This window comes from Mercenaria mercenaria, chromosome 17 (genome assembly GCF_021730395.1).
Source record: "Mercenaria mercenaria strain notata chromosome 17, MADL_Memer_1, whole genome shotgun sequence".
NCBI lineage: Eukaryota > Metazoa > Mollusca > Bivalvia > Venerida > Veneridae > Mercenaria > Mercenaria mercenaria.
Window position 1 is genome coordinate 69,780,551 of NC_069377.1, and position 23,418 is coordinate 69,803,968.

General features: G+C 32.9%; 1 long non-coding RNA gene across 3 annotated transcripts; it reads right to left on the reverse strand.

Moving 5' to 3' along the window:
* Positions 1 to 11,888: 11,888 nt before the first annotated feature.
* Positions 11,889 to 22,408, reverse strand: LOC128550140 (uncharacterized). Of its 3 annotated transcripts, none has more exons than XR_008368125.1 (5): positions 21,110 to 22,408; positions 13,848 to 13,941; positions 13,439 to 13,622; positions 12,840 to 12,930; positions 11,889 to 12,118 (listed from the first exon to the last, which is right to left on the reverse strand). It is a non-coding gene; the product is annotated as an uncharacterized LOC128550140 (long non-coding RNA). The 3 variants fall into 3 exon arrangements; XR_008368124.1 differs by having other exon boundaries at positions 21,106 to 22,407; XR_008368126.1 differs by lacking the exon at positions 21,110 to 22,408 and adding an exon at positions 15,751 to 17,484.
* Positions 22,409 to 23,418: the final 1,010 nt, after the last annotated feature.

Consider the following 23,418-nt stretch of genomic DNA (forward strand, 5'->3'; position numbering starts at 1 on the left):
CGCTCGCTATACGGACATGGGAAGGGTGAGGTTCCCATATCAGCTTCGACTTGATAACATTGATATGAAAAGACAGTAGCCTGTTTTTCTCTATTAAGGATAGTGTACCTCCTTTTGAAGAGTATTAAATTCCTACTTTTGACTTAAATTTTTCAGGGGGCATAGGTTCAAGCCCAACTGGGACCAATTTTTTTCCTTAAAGTCCTTTTTAGCTTGTCTGATTTTTTTTTTGAAAAACTACGAAGTTAAGTCGTCACTTGATCATCTGCGTCGGCGTCGGTGTTGGTTATAATTTTTGTTTAGGTCTACCTTTTCTCAAATACAGTAAGAGCTACAGCTTTGAAACTTTGCACACTTATTTATCATCATTAGGGAACAAAGTAGGTCAAGAACCATAACTCTGATATGCATTTTGTCAGAATTATAGCCCTAATATAAATTTCTTTGTTAATTTTTTGTTTTTTGTTTGGTCCGCCTTTGATCGCTACAGCTTCACACTGGATAACCGGCTATCCCGAAGCCCGCTGGACAACAGAAACCGCTGGGAAAAAAACGCTGTAAATGGGTAGGTAGAGTTTTTCATTTTATTGATGCGAAGCCAAGCCTTACAATTCAGCTTTGCAGTTTTGTTGAAGAATGGACATGGCTTACATTTCCAATTTCTGGTCTGAAAATGATTGTTATATTTATAGAAAGTTCCTAACAATTTCTTCGGTCTAAAAATTCTGACAAAATACCAAAGTTTTACGCCAATGTCTTTGTTTATGAACAACCTGTGAAAACTTCAATGATTTGGATTAACAGATGTATCTTTTCGGAGCATCTGTGTGAAATTTCCAGGTTCTACGTTCTATCTGAAAAAAAGACATTAGCCGTAAAACATGTATGGGTGAAAAAATATGACTTTCGAAAACGGCCGGTAATACTTTTGCTGAACTCGGCTGTTGACATTTATGGACTATCCATTAACTCAGATGGCTATGTGCATATCTTTGTATATAAAACGTATTATTGGTAGTGATTCGATCCACTGGTACCAGACCAGGGAAAAAATGCCGCCGTACATGTTTTACCCTACCCCTAGATAAATACTATAAGTATACCTAGGGGTAGGGTATAAATTTTCAGTGGCATTTTATTTTGGTCTGGTGCCTGTGATTTGACCAAAACCTAATCAATAATAAAAGAGACTTTGTTTCGTTTCATGCGGCTTTGTCAAATATGACCGTATTCCTTCGCACCCTGAGTAAATTTTTACCAAGCACTCGCATTATTACCACACCTTCACCATACAAAAGATACTAATATAGAAAGTTTTGTTTAGTTTTGTTTAGTTTGTTGAGTTAACAGTCACACTGGCATAATTTAGATCGTATTTTTCCAGCTTTTGACAGTGAAGGAAGACCCCAGGTGACCCCCTGGGTTTCTTTAGAAAGTACTTTACCGCGGATGTTGCAAGTGAAAATGATTGCTTCTGGTAGTCAATCCTTTGAATAGCTTTGAATACAAATTACAATTAATTCATAAAACCATACATTCAATATTACAATTCATACATATGCTAAGATGAGAGGATCATATCTTTAATGCATCTCTACCTTTAATATAGATATTTCCTCTGACGTATTTTGCAAAAGAACCTACTTTTCTGTACTTTAACTCTTCATTATGGTGAAGTGCAACAAATGACGTATAACTCGTCGTACATTTAAATCCACATTTTCAGTAGTAACCATTACATATAATTACTTATATTTTTTCTTTTATTTTACAGTAATTATTTGTGGTTCTTTTACTGGAGACCGATCCTCGTTCACCCCCGTAGATATTTGACTACTTTTTTGTTGTAACATGTCGTAGTTTGAAAGGGATATAATACTTGTAACACTTATATCACGTTGTTCTGGAATAGCAAACTCAAATGTTTTAGTTTATCCAAAGTTTCCCATTTTAAAGTTCAATTATTTCTCCTTATACATTGTCATCATGTTTTAAGATAATTATAATTTATACAGCACTGAATAGATTTTGAAACTAGAATTCATTTAGAACGTGAACCAAGTGATTAAACACTTAATATTAATGCTTAGCAATACTTGTAAACCAGCTACTTAATATTTTTATTAAAGAAAACAAGCACGAGAGTCCCACAGGAAAGGCCACATTAAAACAAGTTAAATTTTCATGTAATACAAATAAAATCTGTAAAAAGATCCTTAGCCCCGGCTTAAGCGGAATTCTATATTATAAAGATATACTGAATGGACTCCATGATCCCAAAGGACCAGAAAATATAACAACACTGAACAAATATAACCTGATACAGACATCGCAGTCAGGCTTCAGACAAAACCATTCCTGTCAAACTGCGCTAGTTAAACTCATAGATAATTGGCTCACAAACATAAATAACGGAGAGATAACTGGTGCTATATTCTTTGATTTAATAAAGGCGTTCGATCTAGTTGATCATGAAATTTTAATTGAAAAATTGAATTATTATCATATAAGTCATAATTCATTGCTTCTTTTCAAATCTTATTTAGAAGAACGGTTTCAATATGTCGTTGCTAATAACGAAATGTCAAATAAAAATTTAGTTCAATCAGGGGTTCCTCAAGGCTCTGTATTAGGACCTGTACTTTTCTTACTTTTTATAAATGACTTACCACTTTTTATGAATAGTTGTGACACAGATATGTTTGCTGATGACACAACGATACACACCCATAATAAAGACCATACAGTAGTCGCAACAAACTTACAAAATAGTGAAATGGTGCAGTGAAAACAATATGGTGGTTAATGTAGAAAAATTTTCAGTCATGAGTTTAGGTACTGTACAAAAAAAACCACAATAACACCACAAATAGATATTTCATATGATGATAAAATATTACCTCATGCAGAAACTCAAAAATTGTTAGGAATCCATATTGATAACAATCTTACTAGGAATAAACAGACAGATCAACTGTGCATCAATGTTTCACGTAAAATAACATTACTCAAATTACTTTCTAAATATATTCCCAGAGAATCGTTAACTGTATATTATCATTCATACATTCTTCCTCTATTTGATTATGGTTGTGTCGTTTGGGGTGGTACTTCTGCCTACAACATAGGCAGACTGTCCAAACTTCAAAAACGTGCTGCTAGGATAATCCTTAAAGCTGACATTATGACACCCTCGGCGGACATGTTCAGGGACTTGGGGTGGCTGTCAATCACTAAACGAGTGACCTATTACACATGTCCTTTAACTTATAAATCACTTAATAATATGACACCGCAATACATTAATAAATTGATCACAAATGTTTCCTATTTAACAATATAACCTTAAGATCGGTCACAAATGAAAATCTCAAAGTTCCTAGATCTAAAACAGCATTATATGATAGGTCATTCTCGGTTGGTGGGCCCAGGACGTGGAATGGACTCCCCTACGAAATCAGAAATCGCGAAACTCTAAGTCAATTTAAAAAACACCTTATACTGTATCTTTTAAATGAAACTATGTAAACAATCTCGCTTTTATTCAATTAATTCAAAACTTAATTTACATATTTCCATACTTACTGTACAGGCTCCATGGGTATTGTAACCTCGTGGGGCAGTGTGTAGTATTGTTTCTTTAAAAAAAAATAGTGATGGCCCATTAACCAGGGGGTTTGAACCTCTATATGCAGCCCGTCTGGCGTACCATGTAAGGCTTTCAGCACTGGTATTGGCAATAGGGGTAAGATAGCCTCAGGGGAAGGGTGCTATTATGATCGTTCGTTTCCTTATTTCCTGATTTGTGCATTCCATTTCTCTGATCACCACCATCCACAATATCATTCAGGTGTAAACTGTTCATTCTTCGCAATTGTGAGTTCTCAAACATTGTTAGTTTCACGAAAAACATTCTTACATACATTTATAAAGATATATATTCATTATGCATTACAAATCTTCTGTTGATGTTTTTTTTTTTTTTTTTTTTTTTTAAACTTACTTTTCTTGTGGCACAGCTTTCATTTTTATTCTCTTCTTATCTAATTAGTTATGTATAATTCATATGACAATTTTGGCAAAAAAATAATTTTCTTCTTATTTGTTTTCGGTTTTTCTTTCTTATTCATTTTTATCTCCCTTCATGTCTTATCAATAAATGTAACAGCCTTGCAATGTTCGCATTTTTATATCAAGTGTTATTATGTTTACTTTAGTCTACATCTGTTATCACATATGTGACATAATAACAATATTATTTCCTTAAATGTAATCCAACGTTTTCCCGTATTTGTCTCACAAAAGAGTTTTTAGGGTTTTAGTGCGCGGATTACAAATAACATTTATTCTTTCACCACTTGTACATAATTTTTATCTTATCTTAATCTCTGTTCATTGTGCTACATACTGTTTATGCCACTAAGAATTGATTTGTTCATAATACATTATTTTTATCCACGTCTTTCAATTCACTGTATATATTAGGATGATTTTTTTACATTATTATGCTAGAGGACCATAATGTTAGACTGGCTATAGCCAAATATGTTATCCTCTTTAAATAAAGTTATTATCATTATTATATTATTATCATCCAAGTACGGGGAGACTTTTAAGGCCGCCATACGGCACTTAACGATTGCTGTTGTGATAGTTAATAAAATATGTAAAAAGATCCTTTGGAAGTATAGAATGCAACCAAGAACTAGAGCTATCACTAAAGGTGATGAATGTACCCCCCGCATGCACTGACACAGTACATTGCAATTTGACCCACACAAGATTGCATAATTATGTGGACTGTACGTATATAGACTGTATGTATACAGTATAGTAACAAAAAACAAAGTCCCATAACTATGCAGAATATTTATCTAAAAGAATGTAACATGCACCATGCACAACTACGGTTGGTACTGATCACTTGTGTGAAGTTTCATTAAATTGTGTGTAAGGGTTTGGTAGATTAGGCACGAACAAGATTGCATATGCAGACTGTATGTACATAGTATGTTAACAAGAAACAAAGTCCCATAACTCTGCAATTTTTGTCACTGAAAGAACCTAACATGCCCCATGCACAACTACGGTTGGTACTGATCACTTGTGTGAAGTTTCATTCAATTGTGTCAAGGGGATGAGGAGAGATGGTGCGCACAAGATTGTGTCTATGTATATAGTATAGTAACAAAAAAACAAAGTTCCAATAACTCTGCAATTTTTTTTTCTGAAAGAACCTAACATGCCCCATGCACAACTACTGTTGTTACTGATCACTTGTGTGAAGTTTCATTAAATTGTGTCAAGGGGATGAGGAGAGATGGTGCGCACAAGATTGTGTCTATGTATATGGTATAGTAACAAAAAAACAAAGTCCCATAACTCTGCAAAATTTTTTTCTAAAAGAACCTAACATGCCTCATGCACAACTACTGTTGGTACTGATCACTTGTGTGAAGTTTCATTAAATTGTGTCAAGGGGATGAGGAGAGATGGTGCGCACAAGATTGTGTCTATGTATATAGTATAATAGTATAGTAACAAAAAAACAAAGTCCCATAACTCTGCAAATTTTTTTTCTAAAAGAACCTAACATGCCCCATGCACAACTACTGTTGGTACTGATCACTTGTGTGAAGTTTCATTAAATTCTGTCAAGGGGATGAGGAGAGATGGTGCGCACAAGATTGCGTCTACGGACAGACGGACAGACGGCCAGACGGACAGACAGACAACCTGAAACCAGTATACCCCCCCCCCTTACAACTTTGTTGTCGGGGGGTACAAAAATAATAGCAGACTCGGTTTGATCCTTATATTAATATATTGCCCTATGTAATCGATCTTTAGCCGAAAACCGGTCTATGGATATAGCAGTTACAGCCAAGACAATGATTTGCGGATGGACAAAGCGACGGACTGAACCAAGCAAACCTTTAGCCCGAAATACCGCAGAGGACGGATCATGGAGGCAACCAGTATTACTCGATATAGCATTAAGGGATCTGTAAGCTAAATAACAAATAATGAATAAAATACGAAATAAATTGCAGAAAGAACAAATAGGTTAAAAAGATACAAAACATACATAAGAAGGGACACAGAAGGGCATAAAATGACAACATGACTGTTTTAAAAAAAAAACTTGCATTCGACTGTATTCTCGATATTCAATGACTGTACCGCCGGCCGTTTTCGACAGTCATATTTTTCACCCATACATGGTTAAGGTGGAATGCGCCTAATTTGAAGTTATCGGGTTTCGTTTCGAAATTTTGATTAATATAAAATTCAGCATATTCCTCGTAGACTGCGGAATTTGCTTTTTTGATATTTCTGTAACTTTTTTCTCTGCAAACCTTCAAAAACGACCATTGACGTCCATTTTTGATGAACCACGATTTCACGTCCATCAGACGATTTTCGTAAATCGTTCTGTTCATTCTACAAAAATCGATTTGCTTGCTAATCATCATATTTTAATTTAAAAATGTCTTTAAAATGGTGTTTAATTTATGTAGATCATTTTAACGTAAAAGTCGATATTTACGTTTAAGTCACGTCAGAGCGACATATATGACGTTGAGTTTTGAGTAAAATTTTTACTTCTATCTTGTCTCATGTAAAATCCAAACGATAGAATTTGACAAAAAACTAACATGATGATGAGAACTTTATTTGCTGTTGATTTATGGAATAAAATTATGGGATCACCGAATTTATTTTCGCGTAAAATCACATTACGCTACCCCTACCCCCAAGTCACAACATAGCTTAGTTTACGTGTTTTTTCTGATATATCTCCATTACAATCTAAGTATTTTACACTCTCATTCATCAGAGGCTCACTACAGATGTAAAACGAATCTTGGTACGTGAGAAAGAGGGTTTTCTTTTTCAAAAGAGGTCTTTATAACTGTAAAACTGGCGACCGGTGCAAAATGGTTTCAATGCAGAATTTTTCGACAATTTTGCGTAAAATACTGATCATGTTATTTTTAAAAATCGTGGAATGCGCCTAATTTGAAGTTGTTGGGTTCCGTTTCGAAATTTTGTTTAATATAAAATTCAGCATATTCCTCATAGAATGTGTATTTTACTTTTTTGATATTTCTGTAACTTTTTTCTCTACAAACCTTCGAACACGACCATTGACGTCCATTTTTGATGAACCATGATTCCACGTCCGTCAGACTGTTTTCTTAAATCGTTCTGTTCAGTCAACAAGTATCGATTTGCTTTTTTCTCATCATATTTTCATTTAAAAATGTCTTTGTAATGGTGGAAAATTTGTGGAGATCATTTTAACGTTGAAGCCGATATTTACGTTAAAGTGACGTCAGATCGACGAATATGACGTTTAGTTTTGAATAAAAAGTTTGTGTTAATCTTGTCTCATGTAAAACCCAAACGATAGACTTTGACAAAAAACTAACATGATCATGAAAACTTTATTTTCTGTCGATTGAAGGAAAAAAATAATGATTATTTTTCTCATATTTTTCTTATTCAAAATACCGGTAGAAAACGTTGTTTGAATCTTGTTTTTCTTTTTGTTATCCTTAACACTCCCCAAGCACGCACGAAAGCACGCCCGCACGCAAATCCCATAAGATGACCATAAGTTTAGTTGCCACGGGCTTGCCCGGTAAATTACCTACTCTACGCAAATGTTCATATATACGACGGCAGAATTCGGTTTTAAAGGTCAGAGTTTATTTTTTATTCTTTTGATATTTTATACCACAGGCGCTATTTGAAATAAATCATAACTTCTATAATTTCCGTAATCATGATATAAGAGATACTATCCCTAGGTTACATGTACGTGTTAGTGTATCCTTATAAACTTCCAATGAATGTTGAAAATCGTTACATTCAGAATTTGGACATCTAAGACGCTTATTGAAATAAAATGTGAAACCTTACACATATACACGTGCCCGTACAAATCCCAATATCTCGTAAATACGAAAGCAGGGTTTGCAAGTTTGAGCCTCCAGTCCTCCGTACAAAGTTACGATTCTTGAGTCGCACATATAGATAATGGCAACATAAAATTACACATGTTAAACAATCAACCGCTGTTGAATTACAGAGAGTCTCAGTCACAACCGCTACTTTCTTTTTTTCTTTTACCCCACCCGATGAGCTCAATAGAAGGAGCGCAGATCTATGAATCGTGAGTTCGATCCCCGGGTAGGGCATGACGGCTTGATAGGAAGCACGTGTCAGAAATCATTCGTCCTCCAACTCTGAATTATGTGGTGAAGTCGGAAGTAACTTGTTGAGAATACAGAATCCAGAAACACTGGCTAGGTTATTTCTCGTGTAATGTAACAGGTTTGAAAGGTTCGGAATATTGTATATTCTATAAATCATTGTTTAATATGCTACGTAGAAAGATGATAAACTATAATACTTGAATCTAAATTGAAAACCTGAATTGTCAAACCTGTCACAAAACATCTAGCCCAAGGGTTAAACAGGTATACTTAGTTGTTTATATCATTTACTTCCGGGATCAAAGTTAGATATGTTAAGGAAAAAGGCACGACGAATTGTGTAATTTTACATAGCGGCTAGACTGCTTAATTAAATATATATGCTGAAATATAATTATCTAGAGTCAGAGAGAGTTAGATTTAGAGAGAGAGAAAGATGGGTTAAAAATGCTAGATTGATAAGGTCACATTTACTTAATAATATCTAGCTAAAATGTTATGTTTAAATATTAAAGACTGTTGCTATGATAAATAAAACTGGTTAAAAGGTTATGTTTGTTGTATTGAATGGCCACGCTACGTTACAACGCGCGTTTCATGGACCGCAGACAGGATGAACCTTTGGAATGTTGTCAGGGCACTACGATGAAGTACGCAATATACACTAGATGATCCGCGAGAAACAAGGTTAGAAAACTGTCCTATTCTATTTGCTTGTTAGATAATTTATTTTAAATGGCAGACAACGCTTCTATTCAGCAAATTTTTCAAGATTTGGCTATTCAATTAAAAAATGTTTCCACCGCAATAGGAACTCAGAGCGTACAACATATGATTTCAAAATTTGATGGTAAATCTGGAGATTTTAAGTCGTGGGTAAAATCAATAGAAAAATATTCTATTTAAAATGATTTAAATGATGAAAGAAAGAAATTAATTTGCTATCAGACTGCAACAGGGCAAGTGTCAGATTTTATACATAGATTTATAAACGAAAATCAAGATTGTACTTGGGCTGTTTTAAAACATGCTTTATTTACTAGATTTTCTGAGATACACGACTCACAGCATGCTTTATATCTTTTGCAAAATGAAAAACAAAAACCTGATGAAAATGTAAATGTCTATGCTGAAAGATTATTAACTTTGGCAGAAGATGCCTATGAAAATCAAGATCAAGGTCAAAATCATATTGCAAATTTAGCAATTATCCAGAAACAGTTAATAGGTCATTTTATTGACGGATTAACAGAAAATTATCTGAAAATGAAAGTTATGCGTGATTCGCCGGAAACTTTACAGGCTGCAGTTAAATCAGCAATAGATGAACAAAATTTAAGAGATCGGTTCAATTTACGATTCGGAAATGTAACTTGCCAGCAAAATATTTCAGAAATTTGTCAAAAAGCTAAAGACTTAGATCACACTCAGCCACAAATTCGTTGTCAATATTGCCGAAGGCTAGGTCATAATGTCAAGCAATTTAGGACACGTCAGAAATATGTTCATGCAGTGTTATTACGAAAGAAGGCCACTAGACATATGCAGAAATTAAGCCAAAGTAAATTTCAAAACAATTACGATTGGAAAAAATATATTGATTGCTGGAATTGTGGGAAATTAGGACATTTTATGAGAGAATGTAAGAGTGTATTGAGACCTCAAAGAACATACTTAGGCCTTTAAACTAAGATCTTCCTGTCATAAAGAAGTCGATGGTAGGAAAAATGATTTATCAACGTATTTTATAGCGCTAGCAGGAAATCCAAACTCTTGTACAATTAGAATAGGGAAACAGAAGATTAGGGCATTAGTAGACTCTGGAGCAGAAGTCTCATTAATTAATTGAGGAGGAATATGAATCATTAAATAGGAAGCCAAAACTATTTAAAAATCATAAAGTTTCATTACAGTCTGTAAATGGTAATTCACTGCATGTAGATGGATACACCAATCTTATTTTTCGAATAGGTGGAGAAAAAATAAAACATAAATTCTATGTGGTCTCAAATATGAATAGAAAAGCAATACTTGGAAGGGACTTTCTCATTCAGAACAAATGCAGAATTTATTTTGATCTTTTATCAATGAGAGTTAAAAATAGCTATGTCACATTGCAAGAAGATGTACATATTGCTTCAGTAGTTAGGTTGCAAAAAGATACTGTAATTAAACCTCAGACAGTACATATTTGTTCAGGACAATTAAGAAAAGACTCTAAACTAAAGAATTTTAAAACATATGAATTAAAAAGTGTTGAAGATGGTTATCTTAGTACAGAACCTGGTTTAATGGTAGCTAATTCAGTCATAAAATTACGAAAACATCGTAGGTTTCCTGTTGTGTTAGTAAATTCTACAAATAGAACAATTAAACTAACAAAAGGATGTGCTGTCGCAACTGTTGAACAAATTGATGAAAAATGTATAGTTTCTGTGTCTGATGTCAATAAATTATCAAACAATAAGGGTGAAAAATCAAGTATAAATACAAAAGAAATAATAGCACCAAAAGAACACTTTCAATATGTAGAAAAATTAGTTCAAACAAATAGGGACGTTTTTGCGAATAATGACTCAGAATTGTCACAGACAGATACGATTACAATGAAAATTCCTACTGTAGAACATGAACCGATAAAGCAGCGACCATATAGAGTACCATTAAATGATAGAAAAATTATGAGTGATGATTAGATAAATGCTTAAGGCTAACGTAATAGACCTTCTCAAAGCCTTATGCAAGTCCTGTTGTGCTGGTTAAAAAGAAAAACGACAACAGTACAGATTTTGTATAGACTTTAGGAGGATCAACGCCCTGGTGAGACCCACAGCATATCCTCTAACCTCATATCGATGATATTTTGGGCTCGTTTAGGTGATTCAAAATACTTTACTACCCTAGACTGTCGCTCAGGATTTTGGCAAATACCGATTGATGAAAAAGATAAAGAAAAAACTGCATTTACTACATTCAGGGGTCTATTCGAATTTAACGTTATGTGCTTCGGATTAGTTCATGCCCCTGGGGTGTTCCAGGAATTAATGTCTAAAGTCTTAGAGGGATTAGATTTTGCTGTGGCATATTTAGATGACTGTCTTATATTCAGTAAAACATTAGAAGAACATAAACGCCACTTAGACATTATTTTTTCAAAGGTTAAGAGAGCAATAAACTTAAACTTAAGTTGAAAAAGTGTCAATTCATGCAGCCTAAAACCGAATACTTAGGTTTTGTCATAGATGAAATGGCATTAGACCAAATCCTGATAAAGTTAAAGCTATTAGGTCACTTTCGGTACCAAAAATGTGCGTGAAGTTCGAAAAATGATTGGGGCTTCCTCATTCTATAGACGGTTCATCCCCTCATTTTCAGAAATAGCAGAACCTCTTATAAACCTTACAAGCAAAAAGTCTCCATTTATTTAGACAGAAGAATGTCAGAAAAGTTTTGAGAAAATTAAAGAACAATTAACACCTATTCCTTTCTTATCTTACCCAGATCCAAACAAGCCGTATACACTGTATACCGATGCCAGAGATAGTCATGTGGCAGCGTGCTTAACTCAAGAGTGTAATTCACCAAAATCAGATGAAAATAAAGAAAGACCTATATATTTTCTATCTCATAAACTAAGTGAAACACAAAAGAAATACAGCACTATTGAGAAGGAGGCGTACGCCATCTTTTATTCTTTGCAACGTTTAAATTACTTTTTACACAATGCTGAATCAAATGCGACCATTCTCCGCTGCAGTATTTATTAAAAAGTGAAATGCAAAACAAGAAAATTCAGTTATGGGCATTGTCTATTAGTGGTTACAACTGTAAGATAGAGTATCTTCCAGGAAAGGCAAATGTTATTGCTGATTTCTTTTCACGACCACCAGATTCTGGAAATAAACAAACAGAAAGTGAGCAAGAAACTGAACCAGATATAAATGACAATACCTACAAAATTTCTGACAAAAATACAGTGTAAAGCATAAATGTTATAAACTCTAACAACTTAAACCCGAATTAAATAGCTAACAAAGAATATCAAAAACAAGATTCTTTAGTAGAAACTGTCCGAGCATTTGCAGATTTAGATATGAGATTAGAACAAGATAAAGATCCTGCAATTGTTCAGATGAAAATGCAACTTAAGCATGGTGACCCAAGTACGGCTGAATTGAAGAAGTATTTAGAAGTAGACAATGTTCTATACTATATTTCAAACCCAGATGAAGAACCAGTTATGAGACTATATGTTCCTAGTCACTTGAAATCATTAGTTATAACAGAATATCACAACATGGTCACCCTGGTACACAGCGTATGTTTGCAACTAAAAAACAAAGTACTACTGGCCAAATATGTTTAAAGAACTTCATAGATATGTAACAACTTGTGTTGATTGCCAGTTAGAAATTTGACAAAGGTTAAAGCTCCTTTAAGAGAAACAAATATTGCACCATTTTCATTTGCTATTGTTTCAATAGACATATGTGGTCCTTATGAGAAACACTTAGTGGCAATCGTTACAATCATTTGTTTTGTTGGCATGTTCAGTGGTTTTCCAAGAAGCTTTCGCAGCTCCTGATAAAAGTACAAATACAGAAATAGACTTACTTTTGAATGAGATATATCCTAGATATGGATGTCCTCTCCAGATAATTCATGACCGAGGGTCAAATTTACGAGTTCTGCCTTTAGGGAGGTCCTGAAAGAGTTAAATATTGACAATGTATCATGTACAGCATACCACCCAGAAAGTAATGCAAAACAAGAACGAATGCACAGAGTTCTACATGATATTTTAGCAAAAGAGTTAAGGTAATACACGAGAATGGGATCTCCATCTTAATATGTCTTTAGCAGGCATACGTCACAATGTTTCTTCAAGTTCAAAGTTCACACCTTTCTATTTAGTTTACAACAGAGACCCGATTTTACCTATAGACAATTTGCTAAAGCCTAGAGCTAAATACCATGGTGAAGAGTTTCACAAGATAGTTCTTCAAGAACAACATGCAAGTTTCCTTACTGCTTATAGACATTTAAAACGCTCAAAACGAAAACATAAGGCACAAGTAGACAAAAAAGCAAAAGACATTAAGTTCGAAATAAATGATCCTGTCTATTATAAGAACTATCAAAGAAAAAACAAGCTTGAAGATCGCTGGAAATCACATTACAGAATCCTGGAACCAAAAGGTCCAGTTACATACCTTATTAAGAACCAGCTTGACAACTCCGTTGTTCAAGTGCATGCAGATCAGATAAGGCTTGCTAACATTGCTGAATGGCCCGAACGTAAAGCTGTCAAAGGTTATCCAAGACGAAGGGTTAACTATGTAATACCTCCAGATGATTCTAGCTCAAGCAGTAATGATGAATCTGATGTTTCTAATGCTGAAATATCAAACAAAATCAGAAAAGTTAAATGCCTAAAAGACAAATAGGGTCCGTCAAGAACGTGAAAATTCTTCCTCAGAAGATAACATTCCTTTAGCTCAGTTAAGAAAACATTTAAGAGAACAGAGTAGGGAACAAAATGACTCAGAAACTGAACAAAAAGCAAGCAATACTGGCGAAAGTTCAGCTAGTATAGGTAACAATACAGACGAAAACAATTACCTTTATAATGAATCCCGTATGGAATCAGGTGCTTCGCATTCTGATCAGACCATAGAGACGGATGACATGGATACACAGTCTTTGTCAAACGAGTCTGAAAATAATCAAAGTAACATGGTTAATGAAAATGTTACAAGACACACAAAGACACCTAATCCTGTAATAAAACATGATACTGATGACAAACAAAAATATCTACAAATGATATTAAGTCACATGGCTGAGAATGAAAAAAGCAAAAATGACATAATGCAAGGTTTGCTAAAGAAATTGTTTTAGACCTTAACTGTTAGACAATTGTTTCAGGGCTTAAACGAAGGTCCTATCTTAGAGAATATTTTGCTATTTTGTAGCATAAAATGATACACAAGAGATTGGTAAGAAAAGTAGCGCTATATGATGACGTTGATAAATCCAAATGACTTCACCAAGGTGTATATTCATATACACTGTATTGTTTTGTAAATATCTTCAATTAAAGTTATTGTTCATAAATTTATTATTATAATTGCAACGTTGATAAATCCAAATGACTTCACCAAGGTGTATATTCATATACACTGTATTATTTTGTAAATATCTTCAATTAAAGTTATTGTTCATACATTTATTATTATAATTGTTCGGTGTTGGTTAAGTTCCTAAATGCACAAAGTTATATTTTCTGCATAATAAAAGGCAAGTAGAAAATACAAGATACAATCACAAAGTAACACGTGTTTCTTTAATTCTGTTTAGAACAGAATACCTATGCTGTTATTCACAATTGTAATTATTGTTACCAGTATATTTTAATGTCAAATAATTAAGTGTTCTGAGACCTGTGAGAACAATTATATCGTGAGGTTCACTAGTTTAAGCATACTTTAGTATTGTAAGGCGCATGAAAACAGTCATAATGTGAGATTTACAATAATGGTTATTGATTAATGTTTACGATAAAGTATAAAATTTTGCCTGGCTAACATTTTAATGTATACTTTGTGTTTTGTTTCTGCAATTTAATGTCAGCTGCAGTCTGTAGAGTATAAAAACCGGTGTCACGATAAGTTTCTCCACGCACCTGTTTACATTAACTGGTGTCATGATAAATTTCTCCACGCACCTGTTCCAGAAACCGGTGTCATGATAGGTTTATACACGCACCTGTTACAAAAACCGGTGTCATGGTAAATATCTCCTAGCACCTGTTTAAACGTATTTCTGAAGATTTTAGTTTAGATTAAGAAATAAGAAATAGTTATATTCAACCCATTTGAAGTTTCTATACGAGATGTATGTTTTATCAAAAGCACGTACGCTTTGCCAGTATCTAATGATATTTGAATTTTTTACACGTAAATTTTCTTGATACGACTAAAAATTAGAGGCATAACAACAATTTAATAATCTATCATAGAATAAGCCGAATAAGTAAGGCTTACAAAACGTAATTACTTTTATTGCATATATGATTTTGTTGATTTAGATTTAGTGTTCTCATACCTGTTTTTGTGAGAACAAGCACATTATTTTACTAGCAATTATAGTTAAAGCACATTTACCGCGATACATTTCCACAAAATGAATAAATTGCTGTAATCGTATTAATTCTATTTTTTGTATCAAATATACATGTTTCAAAGTTCATATCCTAAAAGTATTCATTTTAAAGTTATACTGTTCAATTTTTAAATCAATAAAGTAAACATGGTCACAAATGCTGTGAAATAAAAAGAAAAATGCGGCAACCAGTACAAAAAATGTTATTCGTTTAACTATGTATCAAATTCACTTGGCCGAATAATTTTAGCGAAATAATTCATAAAATATAAGTCTGTTTGCAAATGCAAATTAAAGGTTAGAGTATTTTATATTTAAAACAATTTATATCAGTTAAAAGATAAATATATAAAGTACTTACCTTATAATAACTTAAATACGTGTAATCATTCCTCCTGTCCATTGTTATATCCTTTTATTATATCTGAGTGCTCGTATTACGGTGGAACTTTAATTAAATTTCAAGCAAAATTTCTAAAACACGTCTGCACACAATACAAGCAAGAAGACAATGCCAGTTAGCTAAAAGTTTCTGTCAAATATGCAAAAGGAGACTGACAAATTCACGGTTGAACGCACGATATTGACCAATGAGAAACTGCGTAACAATAACAGCCCTCAAGGACTTATTATCAGTCAACTCTATCAGCAACTTCCTGGTAGAACGCCAAAGTGAAAAAGATAAAATCATGAAAAATACAACAATCAACGAAAAATAACCCCGAGCTATAATGATATATCAATCTTTCTCTCCATCTACAATTAAAGAAACTTTGTTAAAACAAAATTTATGAACAATGTTAAAATGAAAAAAGAAATAATCTGAAATTCTGTGTAGAAAACAACAAAGAAACCTGGCAAATAAGAAATATTTTAGCAACAGATATATTCGCACAATGCCAGATTCTCATCAGTGTATTATACTTTTATTCCCCGTGCAATTCTTATTGAAAATACCCGACACAGTTTGCAAATAAATTGATTATGAAGACTATTTTACCAAGATGATATGAAGACTATATTTTGCCCTAGCTGAAAACTGTAAAGAATTAACATATTAAAACTAACTGGAAGTATTTTAGACAGTTTTAGTGATTAGCAAATTCAGGATCCCACAGCCATCTACTACTCCGCAACGAGATGTGTGCATATAGAATTCAACAACAACAGAAAATTATTACAGAACTATGGGACGTCGATGTGAACAACGCGAAACAGCAGACTTGGTACCACTTGCGGACAATTGATGATTGTACTCTGCAGAGAACTGGCTGATGTTGGAGGCAGATTTGTTTAAAACTTGTATCATTTATTGTTTATTTAATTTGAATATTTAAAAGAAAGAAAGGAAATTTATAAAAAAAATAATTAAAAAAAAATGTTTTCAGTGCATACAAATGTATTCATAAAATGTATACTCTAGATACAAGTCTTTCAGAATTTGTACTTTTGAAAGAATATTCAGTATTTTTAAATGTGTGCTTTAGATATCCGACTTTCGGCGTTCACACTTCTACCATGAGCGCAATTTAAAAAAAAATACATGTTCAAGGCATAAAAATACCTTGATCTTTAATCTTTACTTTATACAAGTCCGCGTATTTAATTTTAAAATATTAGCGTGTTTCAAAAGATACATCGTATCTATAGAAGATGTGATTTTATGGCTGTTGATATCTATAAACATGTACATGTAGTATTTAAAACCAGATATGTAATTTTGCTTTCTAATTTCAGAACCACTTATGTTTTATATGTATGGCAAGCACTGATAGATGCATCAGAAAGACGGAATTTCCACTAAACAAACGAAAAACGAAACAAACAGACGTTTATCTGACAAACGTGATACTTTAGAGTTATACATATTATATCTATATTCTGTTATATACATGTAATCGTGAAAATATAGACAGATGTGATTCGCAAATGAAAACTGTTTAATTTCAATGTATAATGTAATATTGTAAAACTACAGACGAATGTTTTGAAAAGATATATAATGCACTTTATTTGTATGAAAGAAGTCTTCACGTTTTAAGAAATTCCTCGATTATATTTGTATTATGCTTGCACTAACTATTCTGATGCCTAAATACTGAGAAATTGTATCTATCTGTAATATTATGTACTTTTAATTGTCTTTTAATATGTATGTGTAAAATTACCCAACTGTTTAAGTCGTGCATTCAAAAGCTAATTATGTTTACTAAAATTATACCTGGCGAACCCTCGGCAACATTTCTAAACGATCAACATTTAGGATTTGTTATAGCTTAGATTTACTATTAATCTTTTTTTATTATTTTTTTTGTGGAAGAAATGAAGGGATTTGTAATGTAACAGGTTTGAAAGGTTCGGAATATTGTATATTCTATAAATCATTGTTTAATATGCTACGTAGAAAGATGATAAACTATAATACTTGAATCTAAATTGAAAACCTGAATTGTCAAACCTGTCACAAAACATCTAGCCCAAGGATTAAACAGGTATAATTAGTTGTTTATATCATTTACTTCCGGGATCAAAGTTAGATATGTTAAGGAAAAAGGCACGACGAATTGTGTAATTTTACATAGCGGCTAGACTGCTTAATTAAATATATATGCTGAAATATAATTATCTAGAGTCAGAGAGAGTTAGATTTAGAGAGAGAGAAAGATGGGTTAAAAATGCTAGATTGATAAGGTCACCTTTACTTAATAATATCTAGCTAAAATGTTATGTTTAAATATTAAAGACTGTTGCTATGATAAATAAAACTGGTTAAAAGGTTATGTTTGTTGTATTGAATGGCCACGCTACGTTACACTCGCCGTTACATAGAAAACAGCGCTAAACCCAAAACAAACATTTGTTTTTCGTGGAATATTTATCAGTTTTAGTAGAATGTTTACCCATATTTGTGGTGTTTGATAGGTTTCTACTGTTAGGAAAAAGAATTACATATGGAATATGTTTCTATTACGTGTCTATGAATACAAGGAAAACCTTCTATACACACTTATCTGGAGAGCTAAAACCTCTTAGCAAAGGATTGTGTTTCTTTTCTAGCCAAGTTGATAAATAAATTAACCTTTTCAGAGCAACAGCCTCCGTATAACAAATATAATCTGGGAAACAGATAAAGTAATGTAATTCAGGGCAACGGTAATGCGGTGCCGATTTTGTTGCAATTTCTGAATGATTGAATATAATCTAAACATTAAAATCTGAGTTCTACACTGAAATGATTTCGCCGAAGATAGCAGAATTGTAAAGAGTATTATGATTTAATTGTACTTAGAAAAATAAAATAGTAGATTTATGGAAGAAAAGAGGATATACTGGAAAAAAATACTCAATTGCGCTATCTTGTGATTTGGGGGTAGGGGTAGCGTAATGTAATTTTACGCGAAAATGAATTCGGTGACCCCATAATTTTAATCCTTCAATCGATAGAAAATAATATTTCATCATCATGTTAGTTTTTCTCAAATTCTATCGTTTGGATTTTACATGAGACAAGATTGAAGTAAAATTTTTATTCGAAACTCAACGTCATATTTGTCGCTCTGACGTCACTTAAACGTAAATATCGACGTTTACGTTAAAATGATCTCCACAAATTATACACCATTTTAAAGACATTTTTAAATGAAAATATTATGAGTAGAAAGCAAATCGATTTTTGTAGAATGAACAGAACGATTTACAAAAATCGTCTGACGGACGTGAAATCGCGGTTCATCACAATGGACGTCAATGGTCGTTTTTGAAGGTTTGCAGAGAAAAAAGTTACAGAAATATGAAAAAAGTAAAATCCGCAGTCTACGAGGAATATGCTGAATTTTATATTAATCAAAATTTCGAAACGAAACCCGATAACTTCAAATTAGGCGCATTCCACCTTAACGTCAGAAAGAACGTAGAACCCGGAAATTTTACACAGATGCTCCGAAAATAGACATCTGTTAAGGACGTATGCTAAAATTTGGTGCGAAAATTTTCCCAATAACAGAATTTCTTCAAACTTTGGATATTGAAGGACAATCATCTAAGAAACAAAAAAAATGCAATAAAAATCATAGGTCACCGAATTCGAAAAAGAGTTATCTGCCCTTGAAAACGGCATTTCCCCAAAAAATGACGTTTTCAAGGGTAGATAACTCTTTTTCGAATCCGGTGATCTATGATTTTTATTGCATTATTTTGTTTCTTAGATGATTGTCCTTCAATATCCAAAGTTTAAAGAAATTCTGTTATTGGGAAAATTTTCGCCCATCTCATATACAGGGAATTCTAGCATACGCCTTTAAACCAAATGATTAAAGTTTTCACTGATTGTTCATTAACAAAGACATTTGCGTAAAACTTGTCATATTTTTCAGACTGAAGAAATTGTTAGGGAACTTCCATAAATATAACGATCATTTTCAGACTAGAAATTGGAAATGTAAGCCATGCTGCCAAGTTAAATTGCAGGGGGCGTCAGAATAGCCGGTTATCAAGTGCGAGCTTTGAAAATTTGCACACTTGTTTACTATTATTAGGAAACTAAGAAGGCCAAGAAACATAACTCTGATATGCATTTTGTCAGAATCATAGCCCTTTTTGTACCTAGAAAATTCAGTTCCTTAGTTCATTTTTTTTTTGTTTAGGTCCACATTTTCTCAAAAACTTTAAGAGCCACAGCTTTGAAACTTTACATGCTTGTTTATCATCACTAGGGGACTATGTTTCTCAGAATTATGGCCCTTTTTGTGCTTAGAAAATCTTAACTATAACTCTTTTGTTACATATTGTCCAGCACTTGTACTCGTAAGCGGTGCTCTTGTTCTAGTAAGTTTTTACTTTTTTTCAAGACTTATTATAAAAAAAAAATATTTGATAAGTGATTTCTTGCCGTTCAAAGTAAATTTACCTCTGAAGCAGAAAGGACAGAGTTAGACATCTTTAAAAATATTGAGTTACATGCGGTAAAAGTTCTCTTTTTCGCCTTTACTCTTTAGATTACATATTGTCGAAGAAATGTAGGTAGGTTTTACTTCTGCCACAAGGTTATTTTTGAATGAAGTGAGCAAAATTTAAAACAGTCTCACAGAACTCGATCTTAATTTTTCAAGAGTTGGAATTCTGTTCATTAAATGCTTTCTCTTGAGGCACCCTAGAAAAAAAATATATTAACAGTTTTATTTTGTGTTTTATAATTGTTTACCAATAGTTTGACGTTTCTTTTATCAAAATTAATGGTGTAATGAATTTTCTGCAAACGTTTTGGACAGTGACCATCACCTTGAAATTTGTGTCTACTTGAGCTTGAGGAAATATCATGACTTATACAAAATTTATAAAAAAAACGACATGTTAAAAGTTGTTTAAATTTTGCATACAAGTCTCTCATTGGATACAGTATATTGCTGTAACATTGTTTTGAACATTTGAAAATCATGGCCGTAGCGACTACTGAAATGGAAGAGATAGGGATATCACGGACACCTTATCGTCGTAAAAAATACTTTTTTAGTTTAAAATTATGTTATTATAGGTGATTTCTAGAGAAACGTGAACGAGACGATAAATTAGTATCTTAAAAATGTTGGCAGATACTTCTAAATTTAGCAGTTACTGCTAAAAATCAGAAATCGTCCATTATTTATTATTCTTTCCAATAATAAATATATTATTGTAGTACATGGAACTTCCAAAATAAATGTATAGATTTTAAATTTACCTACAGATTTGGTAATCCTAGTCCTACAGCTTAGTAAATATTTCACAATGGTCAATCATAAATATTTTAATTAGATGCGCACTTTTATTTCACTGTAAATGCTCACCATCCTCAAATGCAAATGATACCATACTGGATTATACCGACAATTTGTACCACTACTACAAAAAATCGATAATACGTCAACATAATTTGATATCCTTTCATGAATCTTTCATGATTCAGACACGTCAGTAAAGAAATTTTAGTAATCGTCAAAAGATACAATTACTTCCACTTATTTAGAAGAGTTTCTGTTGAAGCGTCATGTGCAGACGATAGGTAATGCCGCATGGACATGTGGTATCATGATTAATTGATGAAACTTCATTTATGCTGTAATCATTAATTAATATGTATTTGAATGTTCTTTTAAACCTAATGAAGTTTTCTTTTATTTTTACGTCGCAAACAATTTATTAAAACGCATTCTGCTCTTATCTCTGTGGTGATTTATAATGATATCCAGTCTTTTTACCAACATCCTTGTCATTGTATGAAAGAAGGAACATTTTTTATAAAAAAAACTAATGTCCTTTTCAGCAAGAGAGCAATATTAGACGGAACTTCGATTGTAGATTTTTACATTTAATTTCACTCGAATGAGATAAACCAGGTCCTCCATCAAGAAGATTACAAGGAAATTCATTGATGCAAGCATCAAAGACGCCGCCAAGTGTTGTGTCTGAAGTACGTTTATTGCAATATGAGAAATCACCTAATCATTACTTTATTAGTCTGACCGGCTACAAAGTATCAACTAGCACATGAAACAATATATGTTATAAACTGTTTAAAACATGAAGAATAAACATGATAGAAAAGTATTACCATGCAATACAAATCCTCTGCTTGCAATGACATTGACATTTCGAGTAGGTGGTCCCTTTACATACAAAGTTAAAGTTATTATTTCACTAAGGCCTGCATCTGTGAAATCTTATATGCAGGAGCGTGTGTATGAAGTTTCACAGAAATGCAGTTTGTTGGAAAATGAGGTTATGTTAAAAGATAATTATTTCAAAGCTGTGGTTCATAGAAACCATTATTTTTATTATCATGTAATGTAATGAGTGTTTTCTATTCATTGATGAAGTTTCATAGACCTTAGTCTCCTAAATTATAGATTTCAGAATGCAGATTATACACAGCATTATACTGTTTCCGTTGCCAAAACAACATAAAATTTTGTCCAAGAAAAGAATGAAGTAACATGAGTAATCTCTATATTGCCCCTATTCACAAAGCATGAATCTTTTTTGTATACTTTTGGAATATCATAGAATTCATTTTTTTTTCGGAAGAACGATTAACTTCAAGTCCTCGTTGAACCGTAAATAAGACAAAAGGTTAAAAATAAGTTAACAGCGGCACTTTCTTCGTTCATTTCAACATATATATGCTTATTGATTCCTTTTTATAATTTGTTAATACGTTTTACAATGAATTTTATGCAGGCAAAGTGTAATTTTCCGTATATTTACTTTTTGATATTCTCTTCCAAGTTTACTGAAATGGTATTGTAAAATACATGAATGCTCACTTGTCCACAATTCACACGTTGCGGTATATCAGAGTGTATTCTATTAATAGAAAATGAGATAGGTAAGTAGGTCATGCTAAGATCAGAAATAGAAAACTTGACTTACAGAGTAACCTCCCATATTAATAAATCGGATCAACATTTTGACGAAATTGTAAATAAAAAAATATTTTCTGCTCTACAAATAAAGAGAGGAATGACAGATAACATTGTTTTATATCACATAATAGGTTGCATTACATACATATCTTTATGTTTTCTTTTTGCCATTTTTTGTTTATTCACTAAAATCTATTGTGCATTATCGTTGGTCATTTTAAAAACTAATCACTGTGTTCAGTTTATCACTCCGAAACTATTCATTACCATCTTTACAGGGTCCGAAATAAAAGTGTATCCCATATACTCGAAGCCGCCTCCCGGGCGGCGTCGAATAAACGCAGAAATCTATACCTCCCAAAATATAAGTCCTGTGTTGCATCCGAGACCTCCATCGCAAGAGAGACACAGTCATAACAAACGAACCATAAATCGGTATTAGTACCCGGGGTAGATAGTGTAGTTAAAGTGCTACGGTGTAAACAAGTTTCCTTTGATTTGCCTGGTGACCTTTTTTTTGACCCCACATGACCCGATTCGACCTGACCTAAAATTTCAAGGTTAAATTCTGCCAATTTCATAAGTATAATAAAATGGGGCCCCTCTGGTTTTTAAGAGCTTTTCCTTGTTTA